General features: G+C 42.3%; 2 long non-coding RNA genes across 48 annotated transcripts in view; both read right to left on the bottom strand.

Annotated features, from left to right (window-relative positions):
* The window catches only part of LOC102158088 (NHL repeat-containing protein 3), a 186,937-nt gene that overhangs the window by 132,606 nt on the left and 30,545 nt on the right, over positions 1–23,786 (bottom strand). For 2 of the 47 annotated variants that reach the window (XR_014819272.1, XR_014819268.1), the window contains exon 9: positions 17,911–18,117. The exons of 43 other annotated variants lie outside the window; for them this stretch is intronic. This is a non-coding gene — a long non-coding RNA (NHL repeat-containing protein 3). Of the gene's footprint in view, positions 1–17,910; positions 18,118–18,451; positions 22,320–23,786 lie in introns of those variants that run through there. 2 more of the 47 variants (XR_014819262.1, XR_014819271.1) reach the window with 2 other exon arrangements.
* On the bottom strand, positions 5,030–13,142 carry LOC146398541 (uncharacterized). The gene is made up of 2 exons (XR_014819328.1): positions 10,026–13,142; positions 5,030–8,770 (listed from the first exon to the last, which is right to left on the bottom strand). It is a non-coding gene; the product is annotated as an uncharacterized LOC146398541 (long non-coding RNA).

The raw sequence follows: 23,786 nt of genomic DNA, 5'->3' as shown, positions 1-23,786 counted from the left end.
TTTGATGTAAGATTTGCTCTCAGCCAAAAAAAGCAACTGATCAGCAAGGAGTAATCATGTTTGATTAATCTAATTCTAATCAAAATCAAAGGAATATGACATTTCAGTTATCCTGTGCAGTTTTACTGAGGACAAATGTATGATGCTTTGGGTTTTTAAAAAAATATTAACAACAGCTTTTGGACCCCCATTATTTTTAATAGAATCTTGGAGGAAAGACTACTGATACCCTCTGACCACCTCCGCCTTCGTTCTCATTGTGCTTTAATTTCTAGTCTTAACGTCGGGATGTGAACACCCATGGTCCTCTGTGGATATTAACCTCTTAGTGGAAATTTTAAAAGGCACCACATTGGAAGTAAATAGATGATTCGGTCCCCCTTCAGCAAACCAGACCATTAAGTGCAAAATGACTTTGTTCTTGAAAGAGATATTTCAACAGCCCAAATACCTTGAAGTAACTGGAGGTTTTCAGTTTCTCTGTGAGAATACTAGTGAATAATCACTTTACAATAAAGCGATTAACAATGATTTTGTCCATTTCAATTCTGATGTTTTAAAATACGTTATGAAGATTATGTAGGAAAAAAATCTATTGTTCAATAAATCTAGTGTTAAATCTTGAGCTCCCTCTTATGGGTCATATCACAGCTTTCCAGAACAATCTCATTATCACTTTAGATGGCAAAAGCACTACCTCATGGAAAAAGTTAGAAAGTTCAAACAGGCTTAAAAGGACCCTACAATTCTCAAACTACTATCTACTGGGGGAATCACTAAGGAGATGTCAAATACAAGCACGGGCTTGAGAACTGTTTTCCTAACAATGTATTAAAATATCTTTTTACAACTTAGAGTTCTAGAAGATTCCAAAAGGGGTAGCCTGCTGAGTCTAGGATGGGAACTTATACTCCACTGCACCCCCATCACACACACAGGGTTTGCCTTCCTTAAGCTTCCTGTCAGCTTCTATTGTTTATTTCCCTTTAAAAGAGCAGCCAGCTCCTTTTCCTCAAATGTTGGCAGGACAGAGGGAAATCAAATCTGCAGCCTTTGGCAGGCAGGCCTGGCCAGCACTGGCACACCCCCACCAAATCTAACTCATCAATGCCTCCTAGAATTCTCTTAAACTTTTGAGGGCTGACAGACTCTAAGGTACACTTCTTCAAAAATCTGCGTTCCAAATTCAATTTGACATTTAGCAAGTCGGCCTTGTCTATTGACAGACAGAAGGAAAAACAAAAACAAGAAACCCTTAACTATTTACATTCACTTGCTGTATTTCTCTCTTTCTCAGAGAAATATTTAGAAGGAAGACAGATGCTTAAACCTCTTCCTAAAAGCAGACAGGTCCAAACAACTTTCTGGCATAAATCTTTAAAAACCAAGTAAAAGGTTTGATTATTTTTTAAAAGTGATCTATTTAGGGTCAAAGAAATAATATTGCTTTTTGGGGTTGTTTTTTTTTTGGGGGGGGGGGCTTGTTTTTGTTTTTGTTTTAGGGCCGCACCTGCAGCATATGGAAGGTCCCAGGCTAGGGGTTGAATCGGAGCTGCACCACAGCCACAGCAATGCTGGATCCTAAACCCACTGAGCAGAGCCAGGGATGGAACCAGCGTCCTCATGGATACTAGTCAGGTTTGTTACTGCTGAGCCACAGCAGGAACTCCTATTCTTTTAAACGGATCACCATCCCACATCTACCAGCCTGTCCCACCAGACAGATGAAATTGTATTTCTAGAGTACATATCACTTGGGATAAAAACACTGGCCTGGCTCAGTGGGTTAAGGATCCAGAGTTGCTACAGTTGCAGCGCTGCCGCAGGTCACAACTGCAGCTCGGATTTGATCCCTGGACAGAGGATTCCATATCCTGCAAAGCAGGGGGGAGAGAAAAAACATACCAGCGTCAATGTGTTAATCTCCCCTTGCCTTGCTCTGCCCTACCCCCAGCCATGCACCTCATCATTCCCTAGGGAAAAACCCTATAAGTAGACAGACATGGCTTGTGCATGACGTATCACAACTGACACTGAATCTTGGCCGTGTGCCAGGTGCTTTACATAGACGATGTCACTTCATTGATGGGGTAGGACCATCACTATTTCCATGGGCTGGAGAAAGTTGATCCAGGATGCTTAGATCACTTGTCTGAGCTGAGCCAGCTGTGAAGGGGTGAAGCTGACATTCAAACCCAAATAACCTACTTCGAAAAGCAGCACGCACACCTCTTGAGCCATCCTGCTTCTTACGAACCAGAGTCAGTTAACAGAGTGGTTTACAATGCAAGTCAGGATAAAAATGGGGCAAGCATATTTTAGTATAATAAGTCCCAAGTATTTAGTACTGGTTGTTAAAAAAAGGAGGCGGTCAAAATTGCATGATAGACAGATTATGAAATTTTTTGCACACTAGATGAAGTTTTGGGAACGAAATCCATCTGCACTGTAGTGAGATGTTTGACTGGCTACTGTCAGAGAGAAGCTGCTGCAGCCCAGAGGGAAAGCCTTGCCCTGGCAGCTCCATGGGCCCTCTACCCTCCACGGGACTAAAGCTCACTGTCCTGTTTTTCCGGGGGTGGGAAGGCACATCAGCCAGAACCCACTCACACCTCTTTGTGGAGCAGCAGTCACTGGATGGAGGAGAAACAAAACAAATTCAACACACTAGGTGGCAACATCTGTTCAACAGGAAGAGACTGATGCATCTGGGGACCCAGATTGAAGAGGGTAGGGAAGCAGAGCTGGACAAGCCAAGAACACAGGAGGGAGAAAGGGTTAAAGAAAGAGTGCTTTGCAAGACAAGGGAAGCAGAGTGTGAGGAAGGAGAGAGAGGTCCATGCAGGGAGAGCAGACAGGAGACCTGGGAAGCATCCACGTGGCGGAAAGCCTGGACAGCAAACAGTGGAGCTGTGCTGCAAGAAAACTAGACCAAGGGCACAAAACCCACATCCTCTCTCCTTGGAACGACCATTCATTTCCCCCTCCCCCAACGCTTTCAGTAAAGAGCTGCCAAACCCTCATGAGGGCCACTGCCACTCACTTGGGGAAAGGCATGTGAGGAAGCTGTCCCCACACCACAACCGCAGCGGGGCATCAACAAGTACAGCCTGTGGGACCAAAAAGCAGGTGCTCCCACATGGTTCAAAAGTGTGGTCTTCTTCCCAATACCACCACCACCACCATTCCTATTGTCTAGTTAACACTTTAATTGTTTTAATTGTGACATTTAGGACACACTCCAAAGAGTGAAGACACTTGTATGCATGTTTTAAAGGATAAGAGTAAAATGAACATCCTTATAATTTCCAGGCAACTCTTGAAAAATAAGACATCTGGTACTTTGGATGCTCTATTTGTGGCCCCATTAACTCCTTCCCCATTCTGAATTTTAATCAATGTTGTTCCTCTTTTTTAGATTAATTGCTTGAAGTGTCCTTAGCAATACACTGTTGCATTTTTAATCTTTACATAGATGGAGCATATTGTAAGATTTTTTTCTAGAATTAATTAATTTATTTATTTTTGGCCTGCTGGTGCAATGCAGAAGCTGCCAGGCCAGGGATCAAATTTGCACATCAGGGACAACAGGCTAGGCCACCGGGGAACTCCTAGAGTTACTTCTTTTATTCAGCTGTGGCAATGCCACATCCTTTAACCCACCGTGCTGGACTGGGGATTGAACCCTCACTTCTTCAGTGACCCCAAACTGCAGCAGTTGGATTCTTAAACCACTGCACCACAGTGGGAACTCTTTTTTTTTTTTGGAAATCTCTTCATTCTGTTTGGTGAACAGAATCCTTAATTTTAAAAAAATTTTTTTTATTTTCCCACTGTACAGCAAGGGGGTCAGGTTATCCTTACATGTATACATTACAATTACATTTTTCCCCCCACCCTTTGTTCTAGAATCCTTAATTTTATGTAGTTGAATATATCCTATATATTCTATCAATTCAAGTGTTTGGTTCTGGTAATTATTTTTCATTTATGTTTGCGATATAGCATCTAAACACACATGCCCTTGAATTTAACTTGGGAAGCAGAGGTTCAGACAGGCAAAGGCTTCTCTCACACAGTGATGAAAATAAAAGTAAAAAAATTTGCAGGGTAACAATGGAGGAAATACTCATGATGGTGACCTCTGGCCACTGGCCAGTCTCCAGGACCAACACCATTGCTAGTACAAGCTGCATAAATCAGCAACAAACTTAAGCGTGTGATTGGAGACTTTTTCCTATTGCAAAGTGGCCTCTAAGACACATTCGCCAGCCCTGTTGCTATTCTGTGAACTAACAGTGTCTTTTTAATAAATTTCAATTGTTCTTCAATCAATCAGAGTAGATCTCTTTTGCTTGTAATGAAGAACTCAAGCTAACACAGTCAGTATGAGATTATTTTGCATTATACGCCATTTTCCAGTTTAGTATTTCCTTGCTCTAGTCTCTTCAGCACAACAAGCTCAGTGAAAAAGATAAAATAACTAGGAAAGTGACCAATAAAAATTGCCAGAGTTCCCTGGCGGCCTAATGGTTAAGGGTCCAGTGTTGTCACTGCTGTGGTTCGGCTCAGGACTTCTGCATACAGTGGGAGTGGTCATAAAAATCTGCCATTCCCACTCTTGCTCTCTATTCTAGTCATTTTGTGCAGAAACTTGGCTTCACTTTATTTCTGAACCACTAAATAGTTTCCTTATCCTGTTCCCTTGCATACCCTTATTCCGCCAAATCCCTGTCTGCTTTGTGTTCCCCACAGGTCCCAACTTGGAGGCTTGAAGGAGACCCACTCGTCCTCATGGATGCTTTTGGTTTCCCCCTCCCCCCAGTGGATATGCAGGCTTCTGATAAGTGTCATCATCACACGCTTATCCACATTCATTCACACACCCACATCACAGTGTGAGTTCCCCGGCAATACGATTGGTAAATCTGGGACCGGCTAGTGAAAATATTTTTAAGTGACAGATTGATGGCAGCGTTGCAAGTAGATTCAGAAATTCTCTCTCAGACAGATTACTCATGAAATGATATTTTTAAAGCCCTTCAGAACAACTTTATTTCAATCCAAACCTTATAAAGAACAGGCATAGAGAATACGGCGGCGTGGAATGCGAGGATTTTCACAGAGAGCCTTTTATGATCAGTTTAATGGATACAACGAATACACTCAAAAATGAGGTGGTTTTGGGGATAAATCGAATCACTTTAGGTCATGATTTAAAGCCACTGTCAGCAAGCTTGAGTTAATCAATTTTACTGTTCAGAATATTGCTTAACACAATCCATTTTCCACTGAACAGACAGTATATGATAAGTACTAAAAGGGGCGAGAAGTAGGATGCAAGACAGCCCAGGAAAGGGCATGACGTCTTCCCAGAAGTGTAAATAAAGACAAGGAAGAAGGTACAGAAGCTAAGGGGGGTGGGGAGAGTTTTCTCATGCACAGGGAAAAACAGTGAAAGACAGGAGAGAAAACGGTGCTGTGGGTAAGTCAGTAGAGCTGAAGAGTAGAGCGGCTACATGGGGAAGGATGCAGGTGACAAGATACTGAAAGAGAAAAGAAGGAAAAGACCTCACAGGGCATCATGTGATCAGTTGTCATGTGACTCCTGGGTGAGAGTTAGCGTTTAGGTGGTCACTGGGGTCAGGGTTTATGTATCGTTAGGACTGGAGCAAGGAGACCTTGGGGAATTTTAAGCATTAGACTCAGAAGGCTAGATCTGTGCTGTAGGGAAATCATTCCAGCTCCAATGTGAACAAAGAAGGGATCAAGAATGCTGTTGGGGGCACATTTAAGAGGCTATGACAGTAATGCAAGTGAGAGGCGATGGTGGCTCAAACTAAGTTAGGATCTCAACTGGAAATCAGGAAACATATTTGAGAGATTGTAGCGAAGTAAAATAAATGGGACTGGCTGGCTGACTGGCCGTGGAGGAGGAGGAGGAAAAGAAAAGATGACGCCAGGGTTTCTGGACATCGGAGTGGATGCCACCACAGTGACCACTGTGAAAGGGCACATAACAAAGAGGGAAGAGGAAAGGGAGGCAGGGCTGAGTTGGAGGTCATTCTGCCTGTCTTTTCTAATAGAAGGACCAGAAGACAGAGGCCTGTCTCACCTGTCTATGGATGTATGGCAAGTTGTAACATGGAGATTAGTGCTCAGTAAATAGTTATTGGAAGAATAAGAAGTCCAGCATGTAGATCTGAAATTTAGGAGAATGCGAAAATTTTCCACTGTTGCTTAACAAACTACCAGAAGTTGGCAGCTCAAAACAATACCCACCACAGTTCTGTAGGACAGAAGACCAGGAGGGCTTGCCATGAGTCCTGAGAATCCTAAGACAGGGAATTTTTTTTTTTTAACATGGGAAGAGTTTTCAAATGTGCTGGATGACTGAGAAAGAATGAATAATCATCACTACAATTATAAAAATATGTAAGGCACCTACTCTGGTACCTGGCCTAAATCCTGATCAATAAAGAAATGGGTGCTTAAATGAAAAAGTGCACAATGAGCTTCTGACGTGGTTCCTTCTTAGGGCTAAAAACCCTCCACGGAGCTGAGGGCCCTCCCCAAACCCCGGGTTCCGTAACTGAAGCCCTACTAACTATGCTCTTTGCCAGCCCCTGTTTCCCAGAGGATGGACCCTCTCCTAGATTCCTATTCCAGTTAGGGACCTGTTATGACAGAGACTGCAGAACTGCAATGTGCCTCCTGCCTGACTGCTGGCATCTCTGCTGCCTAAAGACTGACCTCGTGGATGGCCAAAGCTCATCTGATTGCCTCTCTCAAGGGCCAGATCTGCAGCTGATCCTCCTGTGGAGTCAGATCCCATAGGCTTTGATCACAAGTCTCTACTTGCTTATTCTACTGAAGTCCCGGTATATCTTGAGGCCCAGCCCATTGTCATGCTGCAGCAATAAGGTGCCTTCAAATTTAGTGTCTAGGAGTTTAGAGCAAGTAATTACAGTAACACCAGGTGAAATCCCAGTGACATCAGAGTCACACGTTTGCTGACTAGGTAGCTTGGATTCAATAGCTACACCTACAGCAGTGCTGGGGAATCTGTATTTTTTAAAGTGCTGTTGATGAGCTCTCTGATGCGCACCCCAACTTACGCATCACTGTTCTCTGTGTGAGTTCTACGGACCAGCGACTACAGAAGGAAAGGCGATTTAGGGTAAGAATTCAGGGGCCCAGGTTTGCTAACCACTGGAAGGAAAACAATGGTTTTCTACACAATAAAAGCAATGAGCTTGGGACCATCCAGGTCCTTTCCAACTTGGAAATTCTCAGGTAAAAGATGCAATGCAGAGCTTTTCCAAAATATCAGGGTTCGAGGTGAGGAGGGGAAAAGCACAGCTCTGGGGCCAGGCACACATGAACATGAATGATGCCTTAGTCACTTATTACCTGAGGGACCATGGCCAAATTAAAAACTTCTCTGAAACACTGGGTCTCATTTGAAAAATAGGGATAATATTGACATTTGTTGTAAGACTGAAAGCAGGAGTTCCCACTGTGGCTCAGTGGTAACAAACCCAACTAGTATCCATGAGGATGCAGGTTCGATCCCCAGCCTCTATTAGTAGGTTAAGGATAGAGCACTGCTGTGGCTGTGGTGTAGGCTGGTGGCTACAGTTCCGATTAGAGCCCTAGCCTGGGAACCTCCCCATGCTGTGGTGAGGTCTTGAAAAGGGGGAAAAAAAGATTGAGAGCAGTAATCGCAAGGGATAAAAATGGAACTTACTCCTTGGAGTTTGGTATGACACCTAAAGCAGTTAGAATTGTGCATACACAAGTTTTGTTTTATTATTATTTAATTTTATATCTATCCTAAAGACTCTGCACAATGTCAGGCACATATTCGATGTCCATAAATGTTAGTTCCTTTCTCTTGGCCAACCCTCTGGATATTTAATCTACTGAAGGCTTTAAGCAGAAAGGTCCTAAACTCAATGACAGTATTAAATTGGTTTTAACTGGCTGAGTGATTTTGAACTCTTCTTTTATCTCACCCAGTTTATTTAAATGACTTATTTCTTCTTTCCGTTGCAAGTCCTCTTGACTGTGATAGGGAGCGCGATGAACCTCACGCCCCATTTAGTCCATAAAGCTCATTCACTGAGCACTGTTCATCTGCTACCTTACAAGCTCTGTGCTCGCCGCTGTTTTTGTGGGCAGGCTAATCAGCTTGCCTATGGGAAATGCCCATTGTGAAAGACATATAATGGACAGTGTGAATTAATATAAGCTGCTCCCAAATTAAGAGTGAAATCACAAAAACATGTCTCTAAGCACAAACAAAACAGGTTAGAGTCAAAAGATGGTGTTGGTAATTAACCCATGGAGAGTTACAGATGGCCAATGACTCATTGATTTGAGCCGACTCAATTACCGCTAGGAAGGCGCTACCCCAGACCTTGGAGGATACGGATGGATTTTTGCAATCATTTCCTAGAAGACTGATTACATGCCACTTCAGCAAAAATGAGGCTAAGCCTGGATGCAACTGACAGATGTAAAATAAAAAATCTTGACGCTGGGAGCTCATCTGGTCCAACACTTGTTGGAGACTGAGATAAAGAGGCTGAGGACTTCCCATTGTGGCTCAGCAGGTTAAGAATCTGTCATGGTCTCCATGAGGATGCAAGTTCGATCCCTGCACTTGCCCAGTGGGTGAAGGATCTGGCACTGCTGCAAGCTGCAGGATAGGTTACAGATGCAGCTTGGGGTCCAGCGTTGCTGTGGCTGTGGTGTAAGCCGGCAGCTGCAGCTCTGATTCAACCCCTAGCCTGGGAACTTCCATATGCTGCAGGTATAGCCACTAACAAAAAAAATGCAGAGACTGAGGTCCACAGAAGTTGCATGTTCTCAAGCCAATGAATGATGGGGTCTAAACACTGTATTTTCACAAAGGTAGATGTGGAAACTATATACAATAGCTTTTACTAGGACATTTAAATTCAGAACAATCTGGGGACTGGAAACTCAACAGCCAGTGAAGATCCACGCACCATTACATACAGACCTTTGTTGTGTGGGACAGAAAAGAATCTGGAATACTGGAATTTATGTGGGGCAATGAGCAGAATACTTGAAAACAGAAAGGCCCAGAAAATCTAGAGTATATGTCATGATTGTCAAAGGCTGCACGTCTAACACTCTGAGAAGGAGGATAACACAGCAGTCAGACGAGTGGACTGGGGACCTACACTGCTTGGGTCCAGTTAGCACTTGTGTGCCCCTGAGGACATTACCTTTGCTCTCTGTACCTCAGTCTCCATGTTGGTATAACGGGATAATAAAAGCTGGTATCTACCTCATGCAGGTAATATTAAATGAATTAACAGAAAGTATTTAGAAAGGTGCCTATACATAATAAGGACTACAGAAGAGAAATGCTCTTCTAATGTTTCAAACCCTCATGGTGATATGAACTGGAGGTGCTCAGTTTTCAGTTTTCAAGCACTCGACACTTGATGTGCCGGTGGAATGGCATTTCAGGGACTGGGGCTGCAGAGGCAGAGCCCAGGGACACAGTTTCCACGGATGGTCCATACTTTGGGAAAAATTGTGCTTCCCTGGTGATCTTTTACAATCCCGATTCTACCCTTTTCTTTGAAAAACTCATTTCTAATTCAGTTCTACTCAAACCTGTGTAAGAGTAATCAAAACTATCATTAGTGTTCCCTGCTGGGGTCATGGGGCAGTGTTCCATTCTAACACACGCAACCGAAGCCAACATTCTCATCTTCTGTTCTGAGGAGTCTCTGTTCTAACGCGCCCCCTGCTTTGTGTCTCTTTTTCTGTCACACACACCTTCTGACCCCAACCATACAGCCAAAATGCACCATTTTCCTCTTCCCATATTCCATGTGTCTTTTAAAAACATAACTTTTTTATAAGCAAAACTATGATTTGATTTTATTTTAGTTTTTTGTCTTTTTAGGGCCACATGTGGGGCATATGAAAGTTCCCAGGCTAGAGGTCAAATCGGGGCTACAGCTGCCGACCTACGCCACAGCCATAGCAATGCAGGATCCAAGCCAAATCTGAGAGACCCACGTCACAGTTCAAGGCAATGCCAGATCCCCAACCCACTGAGCAAGGCACAACCTCATGGATACTAGTCAGGTTCATCATGGATGAACCCACAACCTCATGGATACGAGTCGGGTTCATCAACACTGAGCCACGATGAGAACTCCAAAACGATCATTTTAATAGCTTTGGGGTTACCTATTTGATACTGACTCAAGGCATGGTCAGATAAGACCTTTCCCAATCTCTGGCAGGGCTTCCAACCCACTCCGCTCCTCAAAATATTTAATTCAAAACAAAAAGACTATTACACCAGAAAACTCTCACAGCCAAGTGCAACAACATTCTGATTTTTTGTTCCCATGATGACATGGTTAGCGGTATTTTGAAATATCATGTAGTTTTCTACGTATAAATTTTCCCATTTCTGATACTCAGATCTGGGAAATTCTTAGCCAAATTTCCCTTTATAGACCATAAAACTTCTTAATATGTACCAAACTGGCATTAAAATGTCCCTTCTGATGGGAAATAAGAGAAATGAGCAAATGGAGACTGAGCTTTGGTGGGCAAGAAAGGGTTCATGCATCCAGAGCGGAGCAGGGAGTAAATGAGCAGCAACATCTAGTGCAGGAATGAAAGGTCCACAGGGTCAAGCAGTGATGTGATAATTTACCTGAAAACATTAGAGTAAACCTGCCTTACTCTAATGAGGACTTAATCCATTCTTTATTACAAAAGACTTTCCCATAGTAAGTCAAAGAAATAATTTTGACCACTGCAACGTTAAAAACATCGTTAGAAAGCACTTTCCCCAAACTTTTAAAAAACAATATTTCTGCTTTTTTTTTTTAAGTTACTTCTACTGTTTCATGTAAAGGGAAGTCAAGCTACTTGTCTATTGGAGTAAATGGACTCAATTAAAACCAGTGTGCCTACTCTGCACACGACCTAAGGGAAGGGAATGTCCTCTCCTTCTCTTCTAGAAAAGCATACTGCTTATCAGGCAGCCACCATCTGTTTAAATACTACTTTTATAAGCAATTTTAGAAAATGCTTGTATTCATTTTGCTAGGGCTTTTTCCATAACAAAAAATGGACTGGGTGGCTTAACAGAAATGCATTTCTCTACAGTTCTGGAGGCTGGAAGTCCAAGCTCAGGCTTTAGAGTCCAAGTTCAAGGTGCGGGCAGGCTGGTTTCTTCTGAGGCCTCTGTCCTTGGCTGGTAAGGCTGTCTTTTCCTACTTGAGTCCTCCTCACAAGCTCTTCCCCCTGCGTCTTAATTAGGTCTCTAATCTCCTCTTCTGATAAGGACACCAATCATACTGGATTAGAGCCCACCCTAATAACCTCATTTTTAACCTAATCACCTCTTTAAAAACTCTTGGAGTGGGTTAAGAATCTGACTGCAGCAGCAGCTCAGGTCCCTGCAGAGGCACGTTCATCCTCAGCCCCATGCAGTCGGTTAAAGGGCAGCAGCTGAAGTAGTAGGTGCTAGCTCGCAGTCAGTCGTGTCTTGGATTCAATCCCTGGTGCAGGAACTTTCATATGCTGTGAGTGTGGCCATAAAATTTAAAAACAAAACAAAATTCTGCCTCCAAACACAATCACATTGTTAGGTACTAGAGGTTAGAGTTTCAACACACAAATGTGGGGAGGAGAGATTCAGCCCAGAGCAGTGCGTGTCCTTGCTGACTTCCTTCTGAGAGATGGCTCCTAAAAGCTGTTAACTGGGCTGAGTGTCTCCACCTACCAGGGCTGACCCGATAAGCCCCCAGGGCAGCATGTGTAGGGCTGTTAGGTTGGCTGAGGCCACTAGATGAGAGGGGTTTGACCTGGACATCCCAAATCTGGCTCTGTATTCTTTTTTGGCCACCACATGGCTTATGGAGTTCCAGGGCCACGGATCAGATCTGAGCCGTAGTTTCGACCTAAGCTGAAGCTGCAGCAACACCAGATCCTTAACCCACTGTGCTTGGCCAGGGATCGACCTGCGTCCCAGCACTCCCAATACACTGCTGACCCCACTGTGCCATAGCGGGAACTCCTAGCCCCATATTCTTAAAAGGAACTCAGGGATTTGGTGCAGTGAGGAATCATGTTTCCTCGTGACTTGTTCTCCAAACATATCCCAGCCCCTTGAGCACCAGAGATTGCATCCAGGAACGTAATTAAAAAAAAAAAAAAATGGTACCTAATAAGTGACTTTATCTTCTCAGAACTGTGAGAAAAACAGAATTATCTGCCGAGTAATGAGCCATGTTCAGGAACTATCGGGCAGTGGTAACTGCTGTGGGGTATGGCCTCCGTGCTAACAGATGCAGAACCTCCCTGCATGCAGAGGTGACAGCCCTCTGATGACAACTGATTTATGGTGTCCGTGGAGGGACGTCTCTAATTAGGGACCAGAGGCAGCCTGCAGTATCTGCATGCCCTAGAAGAGGCCGGCTGTGTAAAAGTGTCCCCTGAAATGATGGCCTTGTCCTCTGTCGGTCTATTTGTGGTGTCATTAACAAGTTAAAATAAAACTCTTTTGACAGGTGTTTTTGTTTCATGACTGAGACCTGATAGCTTTGTGAATCGCACACTGTTTTTATGAGCACACATAAGTCACAGGAATATGTGCCAAGGCGCTGCTTCTTTCCACCGAGGCACAGACTATGGAGGTCAGACAGAGGCATACACACAAGCCCTCCCATTTGCCAAAAGCCCTCCTGTCACCAAAATGCTCAAAGGGAAGCGAGAGAAGGCAAACCTACTCCTCTCCACTATCAGCTATCATCTGCTCTTAGCCAAGGAGGAGCGAGGATGAGAAAACGCACACACGGGCGGTAACACAATCGAGAACAACCTCTTATCCCAGCTTTTGAAAGAGTGAAGTCACTAAGCAAATGATCAAGGGTGCTTTGGCATGTTCTGATTTCCTCAGCTGATTCTCTTATAGTTTCAGAGATGATCTCCTGTAGGCTTTCTATGGAAAGACTTTCTTCAGAGGGGAAGAGTCCAAGAACTTTCTCAAATCGATTCCAAGTTTAAAAAACAAAGAACACTGGATCACGTCAACATTTAGTGATAGACAGACAGGAGACGGGGCAGGGCTGTGAAGATAAAACAAGAGCAAATCAGAAAAACCTGGAGAGGAAGCCTAGCAACCAAAAGAGGAGAGACTTCAACAAAGAAAAGTTTGCAGTGAAGCAATCAAGAGAAAGGCTATGACTCAGACATAAAAAAAAGAATGAAATGATGCCATTTGCAGCAACATGGATGGAACTAGAGATTCTTACACTAAGTGAAGTAAGTCAGAGGAGAGAGAAAGACAAATACCATATGATATCACTTATATGTGGAATCTAAAACATGGCACAAATGAACCTACCTACAGAACAGAAACAGACTCATCGACCTGGAGAACAGACTTGTGGTTGCTGAGGGGAAGGGGGAGGGAGGGGATGGACTGGAAGTTTGGGATTAGCAGATGCAAACTATTATATTTACGATGTATAAACAACGAGGTCCTACTAAATAGCATAGGAAACTATATCCAATCTCCTAGGATAGACCATAATGGAAAAAAGTATTTAAAGAGTACATGTGTGTGTGTATATGACCGAGTCACTTTGCTGTACAGCAGAAATTGGTACAACATTGTAAATCAACTACACTTTAATAAAGAAGTTTTTTAAAAAGAGAGAGAGAGAGACTACTGGGTGTTGACCAGATTTAGCAACCAGGACATCCCTGGTAAACTTGGCAAAAGCAGACTGACTTGGAGGGATGGTGCCAGAAGCCAGACTGAGGTGGGCTCTCTAGAAGCTCAGGGAGAAGGGATGGCTTCTCAGTGAGCCTCCTTCTTTGGCTCTGCCTCTCCGCCTCCACTTCCCACTTCCCATGGCTACAGGCAGGATCTTGGAAACAACCTAACCTGCCTGGGCTCCTGATTCACATGGTGGATGCACCTCATGGGCTGTTCTCAAAGGCTTCACAGGATCCCATTTAAATACAGGTAAAGGAAAACCCTAAGTAAAATTCAAAATAATGAGATATCAGTAGATTAAAAAAAATACCAAAGCATATTTGGAAGAAAGAAAGGCAAGAAAGGAGTGGCAATGACTTAGGGACAGGAAAGCTCTGGGGCAGGAAAAATCTGTCTGAGTCACCCTCACAGGAGCTCTGGAACCCTCAGGACTGCAGGCAGAAGGTGAGTCAGACAAGGGAGTCAAGTTCTTGGTTGAAAAACAGAATTGATTAAAAGGCTGCTTATACACTGGCTGGGCATCCAGATGTGTTGGTATTTATTTTCTGTATAAAGAGATCACTGAGGTTCCAAAAGAGAATGGCTTCTATACAGAAGATTAAGAAAGGCTCTTGAAAAAAATGATAAGCCCTCTTGTATTTTTTCCAACTGACCTATCAAATGGCTGAGTGGAGCAAGTCAAACATAAAGTGATAGACGTGTACGGCCATCATATAATTCAAAGGAGATTTTTTACACCACTCTCCAAAAGAACCCTCGTTGTACCACTCTTCTTTGTATTATAGTGTAAATAAGCAGTTTTCTACTACATTTTTGCTATCAGAAATACACATATATTTTCTATTTCCGTAGGTCATTTTTCCTAATTCAAACGTTTTTCACGATTTACCCTGCAATGTTGGTTTGCCTTTTAAGTTCTCTTTATGTGATCATTTCTTATGATTACGGAGAAAAATTAACTCAAATGCCCCCATACTATAGTTTTTCTGTATTTGCTTATGGTACCTGACAGACAAAATATCCTATTTGCTGAAATTATGTCTTTTTCAGTCTTGCATTTCTAGAATCTAGTACAACCCTTGGTACTTTAAATGATTATTTTTTTAAAAAAGAAAGAGGAGTTACCTAGTGGCCAAAAAAAGAAAAGAAAGGAGGAATGTATTTTATTTAGCAATTAAGAATACCATGATTGACCTGCTACTGAAAATGACCTTGCCCCGTGGGAGGTCTACAGTGGTGGCCACAGGGCTCTAACTGGCCAGAACTGAGTTTTTATTGTGAAGGGGCCTCAGACTTTCTGCCCTAGAGACCTCATCCTCAAAAGAGTGTGTCAGAAGCAGGACCCCATTCAGTTGAAATCTGTGCCTCGCTCTCTCTTTTCTCCCTTCCCCAGGGTCTTGACCTGAAACGGTCCCTGGAGAGGCCGGGGACTTTTCCTTTTATTGTGATGACTCGTGTGTGTGTGTCTGTGTGTAAGGAGTGGGGAGGGGAGGCAGGGAGATAGAGATGGACGAAGTGAAGTGGCTTGTACAGAAAGGGTGAGATCAGGACTGCAGGGAAAGTTTTGCTTCTAAACTCCCCAATCAGAATTCTTCCACCTTTCAAGTGAGGCTAGAACTGACAGTTTGTTTCTAGAGTGTCCCTACAGCCCGCCTATCTTAGCAATTACAGTTAGAAAGTAAGCTTGTTTTACAGGAACTATGAGGCAATTATCACATTATTCTGCAGATAGTCCATTCTGGGTGTTGCTCCGGCAACATCATACTGAAATAGAACTTCACTCCTAAGCATCTTGTAAACATTTATTGATTCCCCACGATCTTGACTCCAAGAGATATTTTAAGTATCTTCGAATTCCTGATAACACACACTTGCATTTGCTTACACGAAGACCAGTTTTAGCATGTTCTTCCTTAAAGAGGCTACTGAACTTATTCCCCAGACACTCCAAGTCATTTTAGGATCTGATTTTTGCACATGTTAAAAAAGTCTACATATTTATGTTTGCATGATCACCAAGTGGTCTTTGAAAAGAGTAGACAGGTCAGATCTCAAAATCTGTCATTGCCGAGCCCCAGGAGAGGGATGCTGTGTGACGATGACTCCTGTCAGGGAAAAAATCTCAGCGGACATGACGTATGCTGCAAGACTGCCAACTCAGCAGGTGCAGAGAGAGGCAGAGACCCTGGCAGGTGCTAATAAAAAAACCTTGAGGAGAACAAAGGGAGCTTTCTCTGCACTCCCCAGAAAATTTCACCCCCAGGAAGTGAAGCTTTGTCTGTGAAGCACGTGGCTCCATCACGGCCCACTGGGCAGACGAGATCAGTGCTGTTGTCCAGGATGGATTCAATGCACACTATTGTAACTGCTGGAATGACTTGAGGGACAGAGCAAGAAAAACTCCACCTGGTTCCTATGTCCTGAAATGCCCAGGTCATCAACTGGCCCACCTGTCACCTCTCCCCTTCCTGTGTCTAAGTCAGAGTCAACCTAAAATCTCCCAGGGGTATGCCGTTCTAAGGATCACCCAGCTTCTACATTTCTTGTTTATTTTCCAATATTCTGGAGTTATGGCTACACCTAAACATAGATGAGGGGCTGGGTGTGCAAAGAACAGGCTAATTTCCAAAAGACTAACTGGTTGAACTGTTCCCTCCTACACCCCAACCTGCCCCTAGCATGTTTGTATTTATAGATCAGGCCAGGTTGAGTTCTGGTGTTTCTCCATCTCCACAGGCACACGGGTTTTGCATGGTGCATGGGCTTCTTAGGTAAAAAAGAAAAACAAATCAGATAAATAAAGGCACACTAAGCAGAGAATAATAAAACTTTTTTTTTTGTTGTTGTTGTTCCTATAACACATAATCAAAGAAAGGGCTGGTGATTACAGCAGAACAATCCATCCTTATATAAGACCGTCCTGCACTCTGCAGGAAATTTAGTAACCCTGCCTGCCTCACTTCTCCCCTTCCTGCCCCATCCTCCCACACTGTGATAACCAAAAAGTGCTCCTCTACCACTCCAAATACCCTTACGTAAGATTCATGACCTGGAATTCTCTGATGGCCTAGCAGGTTAAGAATCTGGCAGTGGCACGGGTTCCATCTCGGGCCTGGGAACTTTTGCATGCCACAGGCATGGCAAAAAAAAAAAAAAAAAATCCACAACCTAAGAGGATCGTGCTTATTATGGAAAGAACAATGGCAGTAATGCAGTGAATGCCTGATACATACGAGGCACTACATTACTGCCTCATACTTAACCCTAGATAAACCCATCTCAAGCAGTGGAATCTTAGGCACTTGATTAAGTGAATATTTAGAAGCAGATGAAACTTCCTGGGGCTACTCAAATCATAGGAAAATAAGCTGCTCATGCTTAGGTCAACCCTGGCTGAGACCCACTGAAGACACCCCCGTGAACTTTAAGCAATTCTGCTTCGTTCTGCCCATTTCTCCCCCATGGATGCCTTATCCATGGACTGGATGGTATTTCCCAGGGGCTGCTCAAGGATATGCTCTACAGAACACAGTGTAACTACTTTATCTGCCATTGCCATGAATTGGAACATGCCTGCCCATCCTCTTCAGCTGCCAGGATTCACAATTTTGGTGCAGAATTCAAATACTGGATGGCTCACCATATTTTCAGCTGGCCTGGCCTACAACGGTTCACAGACAGTGCTGTTCTGACAGTGGGGAGAAAAACTCCCAAAGGACTGTCACTGACACAAGTTCCTGGCATCAGGAGTTTCCATTCAAAGAGCCTTGCAAATCAGTTTTAACCTGTGGCAGAAAGGGGGCCATATATGAAAGCCTGTCCTCAAATGGTAGCTTCCTGGAGGATCTTTGAGGATCTGGGAAGAATGATAAATATTTAGAGACTGAAGAATCTGGTCACTGCGTACATCCACTTTTCCTCTGAGTCCTTGATAACTATTGATTGATTGACTGACTGATTGTTAGGGCTGCACCTGCAGCATAGGGAAGCTCCCAGGCTAGGCCATAGCCACAGCAACACCAGATCCTTAACCCACTGAGAGAGGCCAGAGGTCAAACCCACGATCCTCATGGACAGTATGTCTTGTTCTTAAAACCTACTAAGCCACAATGGGAACTCCAATAACACTTTATTGTTGAAAAAATTTCTAACTGTTAGAGTTCCTACTGTGGCGCAACAGGATCAGCAGTGTCTTGGGAGTGCTGGGACGTAGATTCAATCCCCAGCCCAGCATAGTGGGTTAATCCAGCATTGCCACAGCTGCAACTTAGGCTGCAACTAAGGCTCAGTTCTGATCCCTGGCCCAGGAGCTCCATGTACTGTGGGGAAGCAAAAAAAGAAAAAGAAAAAAAAAAAGCTTCTGTTAAAAAAAAATATATATTGACAGCCCCTTGTTCTCTGCTATGTTTAGAACAAGATCATTCATTGCTCAGCTAACCAAGTTAGATCTCTAAGTAGCCTTCATGATTGCTTTGAAGAGTAATGTCTGGCTAAGAAAAAAAAAAACAGTTTCCTAAGTATGTCATCTTTTTCTTGGGAATCATGGTAAAAAGATCCTTTCTTTTCTAGGCATATAGATGCACTTATGTTGAAACTGTTGATGATGATGCTTAAAAAGCATTCATTTTCTTTTACATTTACACTTTTTTAAGATTTTTCTTTTTTCTATCATAGTTGGTTTACAGTATTTTTCCAATTTCTACTGTATAGCAAAGTGACAGTCATATATTCTTTTTCTCACATGACCCTCCATCATGTTCCATCACAAGTGACTAGAGTTCCCTACGCTCTACAGCAGGACCTCATTGCTTATACACTCCTAATGCAGTAGTTTGCATCTATTAACCCCAGACTCCCAGTCCATCCCACTCCCTCCCCCTCCCTTTGGCAACCACAAGTTTGTTCTCCAAGTCATGAGTTTCTTTTCTGTGGAAAGGTTCATTTGTACCGTATATTAGATTCCAGATATAGGTGGTATCATATGGCATTTGTCTCTCTTTCTGACTTACTTCACTTAGTAAGAGAGTCTCTAGTTCCATCCATGTTGCTGCAAATGGCATTATTTTGCTCTTTTTATGGCTGAGTATTCCATTGTGTATATATGTACCACATCTTAATCCAATCATCTGTCGATGGACATTTAGGTTGTTTCCATATCTTGGCTATTGTGAATAGTGCTGCAATGAACATACAGGTGCATGTATCTTTTTCAATAAAATTTTTGTCCAGATATATGCCCAAGAGTGGGATTGCTGGGTCATATGGTAGTTCTACATTTAGTTTTCTGAGGTTCCTCCATACTGTTTTCCATAGTGGTTGTACCAATTTACATTCCCACCTACAGTGTAGAAGGGTACTTTTTTCTCCACACCTTCTCCAGCCTTTGTTATCTGTTGGCTTGTTAATGATGGCCATTCTGACTGGTGTGAGAAATTGCTTTTCTCTAACAATCGGTGTGAGCATTTTTTCATGTGCTTGTTGGGTATCCATTTCCATAAATGTTTTTCCCCACCATCCATGTACCTTTTCTTTCATCAGGCACCATAGGAGAGCTCCTGTCAAGGGGCTGCTTCTCAGGATCATAAGAAACCACTCAGGCTGCTCCAGAACCTTCAGCGCCACTTCAGACACCAATCAGAGAATAACTTTTGTAGCCAAAGAGGGCAGAATCTCCGCACAACCCTCACTGTTGCATGAATGGAGCCAGAACTTCTCCAAAGCAGCATGGAAGGAAGATGCAGGCAATGCCATGTGTGAGGTTGTAAATAACTCAAGGCTGTTTAGTAGTTGACAACTATTACGTTCTGTTCAGGAGTTAATGATGTCACACTTAGTGTGGACACCCTATTGGCAGGGTGCACTGCAGCATAGAACTCCTGGGCTCAAGGGATCCTGCAACCTCAGCCTCCTGAGTAGCTGGGACTTGAGAGGGCACAGTTTTTAGGGCATTAGCCTGTTGTGGCCTCATGTGCCTGACAAAGCAATGAAAGCTATTTTTTTCTCTTTTATCCCCAACTCTGTCTCTGCATTTCTATTTGGCACCAGTGGACAGAGGCTGAGTCTCAGCAACACTGTCAATTGTCTCCACTAGAGGTAGGAAAGGTCTGCAGATCTCCATCTGAAAGAGTCACTCAGGGCAAAAATCCAAGAGACAAAAAAAATCCTGTATGAGTGCTCACACATAGACAGGTTAGAATCCTGAGCCAAAGTAGCCCTTCTGCACAATTGGGTGACCACGCTTGCTTCATTCTCGTAGGACCTGTGTGACATTTCTAGCCAACCCACAAACCTTAGATGCTGCTCACTTCACCAATGGAAAGTTATTTATAGCATCCATCATGCTAATATTAACTGGAGATAAAGTCCTTGATGTTCCACCGGAAATATAGACAGACCATTTGTCGAGTGCCGCAAGAAAAGAACTATCGACCCAGAATCCTCTACCTCAGGAACCTCCGCCCTTCAGAAATGAAGGGGAAATCAAGTCATCCTCAGATAAAGAGAACCGAGAATTTGTCTCCCACAGTTCTACCATAAAAGAACAACTAGAGAAGTTTACTAAACAGAAAGGAAATGATAAAAGAAAGACCCCTGGAACATCAGGAAAGAAAGGAGAACGTGACAAGCAAAAATATATGCAAATAAGCTAGGCTTTCCTACTCTTCTTAAATGTTTTAAACTATGTTTCACAACTTAAGCAAAAATTGTAACACTGACTTGTGTGATTATAAGTTTATGTATGGGAAATGTTTAAGCCACTATATTAGAAAGGGTGGAGGAAAGGAATGTAAATGGGGATAAGATCCCACACTTTGTGACAGTGATCATTCAATCAGTGAGTGATAAGATACACACACACAAAGAGACACACACACATTCAAAGCACATTCAAAGACACTACAGATAAATAAAAATAAAATTCTTAAATAAAAAGCTTCTTGGATATTTCATGCTACCATGGAGAAAAAAATGGAAGGAAGTGGATTTTTATTGATCGATGTTAACCCTTAAAATGATGGTATTCACTTACAATTAACTAGATTAAACTTCCCCTATATATAGAATGAGGGCTTGAAATTATATATGTGTGTGTGTGTGTATACATACATATATGCTTTTGATACTTTTGAGTTAGTAACCTGAAAAACTCATAGCAGTTACATTTTTAGTAGCTGAACAGAGGAATGATTGAGGTTTATTTTCTCCTGTGAGTTTACAACATTCCTGTAAGTGGCACCAGGCAGAGAGTATTTAAAATTATCTTCTAAGAGTTCCTGTTGTGGCACAGCAGAAACGAATCCAACTAGGAACCCTGAGGCTGCGGGTTCAATCCCTGGCCTTGCTCAGTGAGTTAAGGATCTGGCATTGCCATGAGCTGTGGTGTAGGTCACAGACATGGCTCGGATCCTGCATTGCTGTGGCTGTTGTGTAGGCCAGTGGCTACAGCTCTGCTGATTTGACCCCTAGCCTGGAAACCTCCATAAGCTGCAGGTGTAGTCCTAAAAAGATAAAAGACAAAAAAAAAAAAAAATTATCTTCTAGAAGCAAAAATTATTTCTTAGAGAAGTTCAGTGATTCAGAAAATTGTAGATCTAAGATTAAAACCCAATCCTTCTTATTTCAAGTACAGTAATCATTAATAAGCATTAGGTGCATGAAAGTATGGATGGTGTTAATTTCACTTTCCACTTAAGTAGCTTTTGTTTTGATTATCTTTCTGTCATGAAGAGTCAGTGCAACCCAATTGTTTCACTTTTCCTCACCATCACCAGAGACATTACTTCCTTCTCTTCTATTGCCTAGAATTCAATTGCTTCATTTTTTTCTCTAATACCCTGAACGCATTGTTTTTAGGCATTTGTTCAAATGTACTGCAAGAAAGAAAATACTTTATTATATGATATTACATGATATTTTCATCTAGAGCAGAATTCATCGACTGAATAATTTTCAAAATGATACAAACACACACACACAAACCAGGACGCTGTGAATCAAGAAGCTCATCAGAACCATGTAGACCCCACCTGTCTGTCACAGTCCAGCTGTGAGACTGACAGTGCCTCTTCTCCATGCTCTCCTGGAAGCCCTGTTCTGTTTGGTTCGTAAGCACAGTGCATCAAAAATATGTCATTAAACTTAGAGCATGAGCTTGAAATAGTGGGCATCTGTTGGTTGCTCCAATGTTGTCCATGTGGCAATTTAAAATATTTCCGTATAAAAACAGTGAGATGACTTGGTACAAATTAATCCTAATCTATAACATAATTAATTAGCATTTTGAGACTCTAATCAAGCCTCTGTGCTCCACTTTCAGAGGTGGTTACTCACTTCATCTATCCTTACCCAAATTACACACTAAAGGGCCTAGTGAGTAGCAGGAAAGATACCAGCAGTAATTTGTTGATGATGAAGTGTGTGATGCTCAAATTGGATGAGGCTGATTAGGAATACTGTATAGTCATTTTCAGGAGTGAAGTGCAAAAAATCCAGCAGGCCCAGCAGTCTTGCCATGTGCCAACTGAAAGACAAGAGGAGTGGTCTTTAAACTGGGCCACACGGGTCCTTGAAGTTACAGGGCTTTCCAAAGGCTGTTAGAAATCTGCTTTCAGATCTTTAAGTTTCTTATACACCCTTGGCAAAAACTATTCAGCCTGGGAACGGGCCTGTTCCCACTGCTGCCTTTACAACGCTCTTCTCTACCTTGCCAAAGAAAAGCAGACCTCTTGCCCAGGACCAGTGACTTAATTTGTGGGGCTCAGTGAAAATGAAAATGTTGGGCCACTTGTTTCAAAATTATTAAGAATTTCAATTTATCAAGCTCAATTAGGTACAATTCTATTTGTTGGTAAAAACTGGATAAACTACAAGAAATAGATAAATTCCTAGAAACACAGAACCTACCAACACTGAATCATGAAGAAACAGAAATTCTGAATAGATCCAATAGTGAGTAAGGAGATTAATTCAGTCAAAACCAAGATATCAAAAACAAAGGTAAGTCCAGGGTCAGAGGGCTTCATTGGTGAATTCTACCAAACCTTTAAAAAAAATGAATGTTAATCTTTGGCAAATGCTTCTAAAAAATTGAAGAGGAGAGAAAACTTCCAAACTCATTTTATAAGGCCAGAATTACCCTGGTACCAAAGCTAGACAAGGATACTACAAGGAAAGAAAATTACAGATCAATTATCTCTGATGAATATAGATGCAGAAATCCCCCCCACCCCAAATACTGATAAACAAAAATTAATAGCATATTATAAGAATCATACACCATGAGCAAGTGGATCTATCTCTGGGAAACAAGTATGGTTCATAAGTAAATCAATAAATGTGACATACCACATTAACAGATTAAAGAATAGAAACCACATCATTGTCTCAATATACACAGAGAAGTAGCTGGCAAAATTTAATACCCTTGTCTAAAAACTGTCAAAAAAATTAGGTATAGAAGGAGTATACCTCAACATGGTAAAGGCAATATATGACAAGCCCACAGCTAACATTATACTCAAGGGTAAAAAGCTGAAAGTTTTTCCTGGAGGATCAGGAACAAGATAAGGATGCCCACTCTCACTAATTTCATTCGGCATAGTACAGGAAGTCTCAGCCAGAACAATCAGGCAAGAAAATGAAATAAAAGATATCCAAATTAGAAAGAGAAAGAAAAATAATATGCAGATGACATGATGTTATAAGTATAAAACCCTAAAGACTCCACCAAAAACCTGTTATATGTAATCACTAAATTCAGTAAGGCTGCAGAATACAAGATCAATATACAAAAATCAGTTGTATTTCTGTACAGAATGACAATCTAGCTGAAAAAGAAATAAATAAAACAATCCAACTTATAATAGCAACAAGAAAAATAACATGCTTAGGAATAAAATTTAATGGAAAATTTGTACAATAAAAAAACCCCAAAATATTGGACTTCCTTTGTGGTGCAATGGGTTAAGGATCTGGCACTGTCACTGCA

The sequence above is a fragment of the Sus scrofa genome, chromosome 11 (genome assembly GCF_054392235.1).
Source record: "Sus scrofa isolate SSC_HxYL_T2T_F1_AM1 chromosome 11, Sscrofa_HxYL_maternal_Yorkshire_Landrace_v2.0, whole genome shotgun sequence".
NCBI classification, from domain to species: domain Eukaryota; kingdom Metazoa; phylum Chordata; class Mammalia; order Artiodactyla; family Suidae; genus Sus; species Sus scrofa.
The sequence above is the reverse complement of the archived record's forward strand: the minus strand, read 5'-3'. Positions and strand labels throughout refer to the sequence as shown.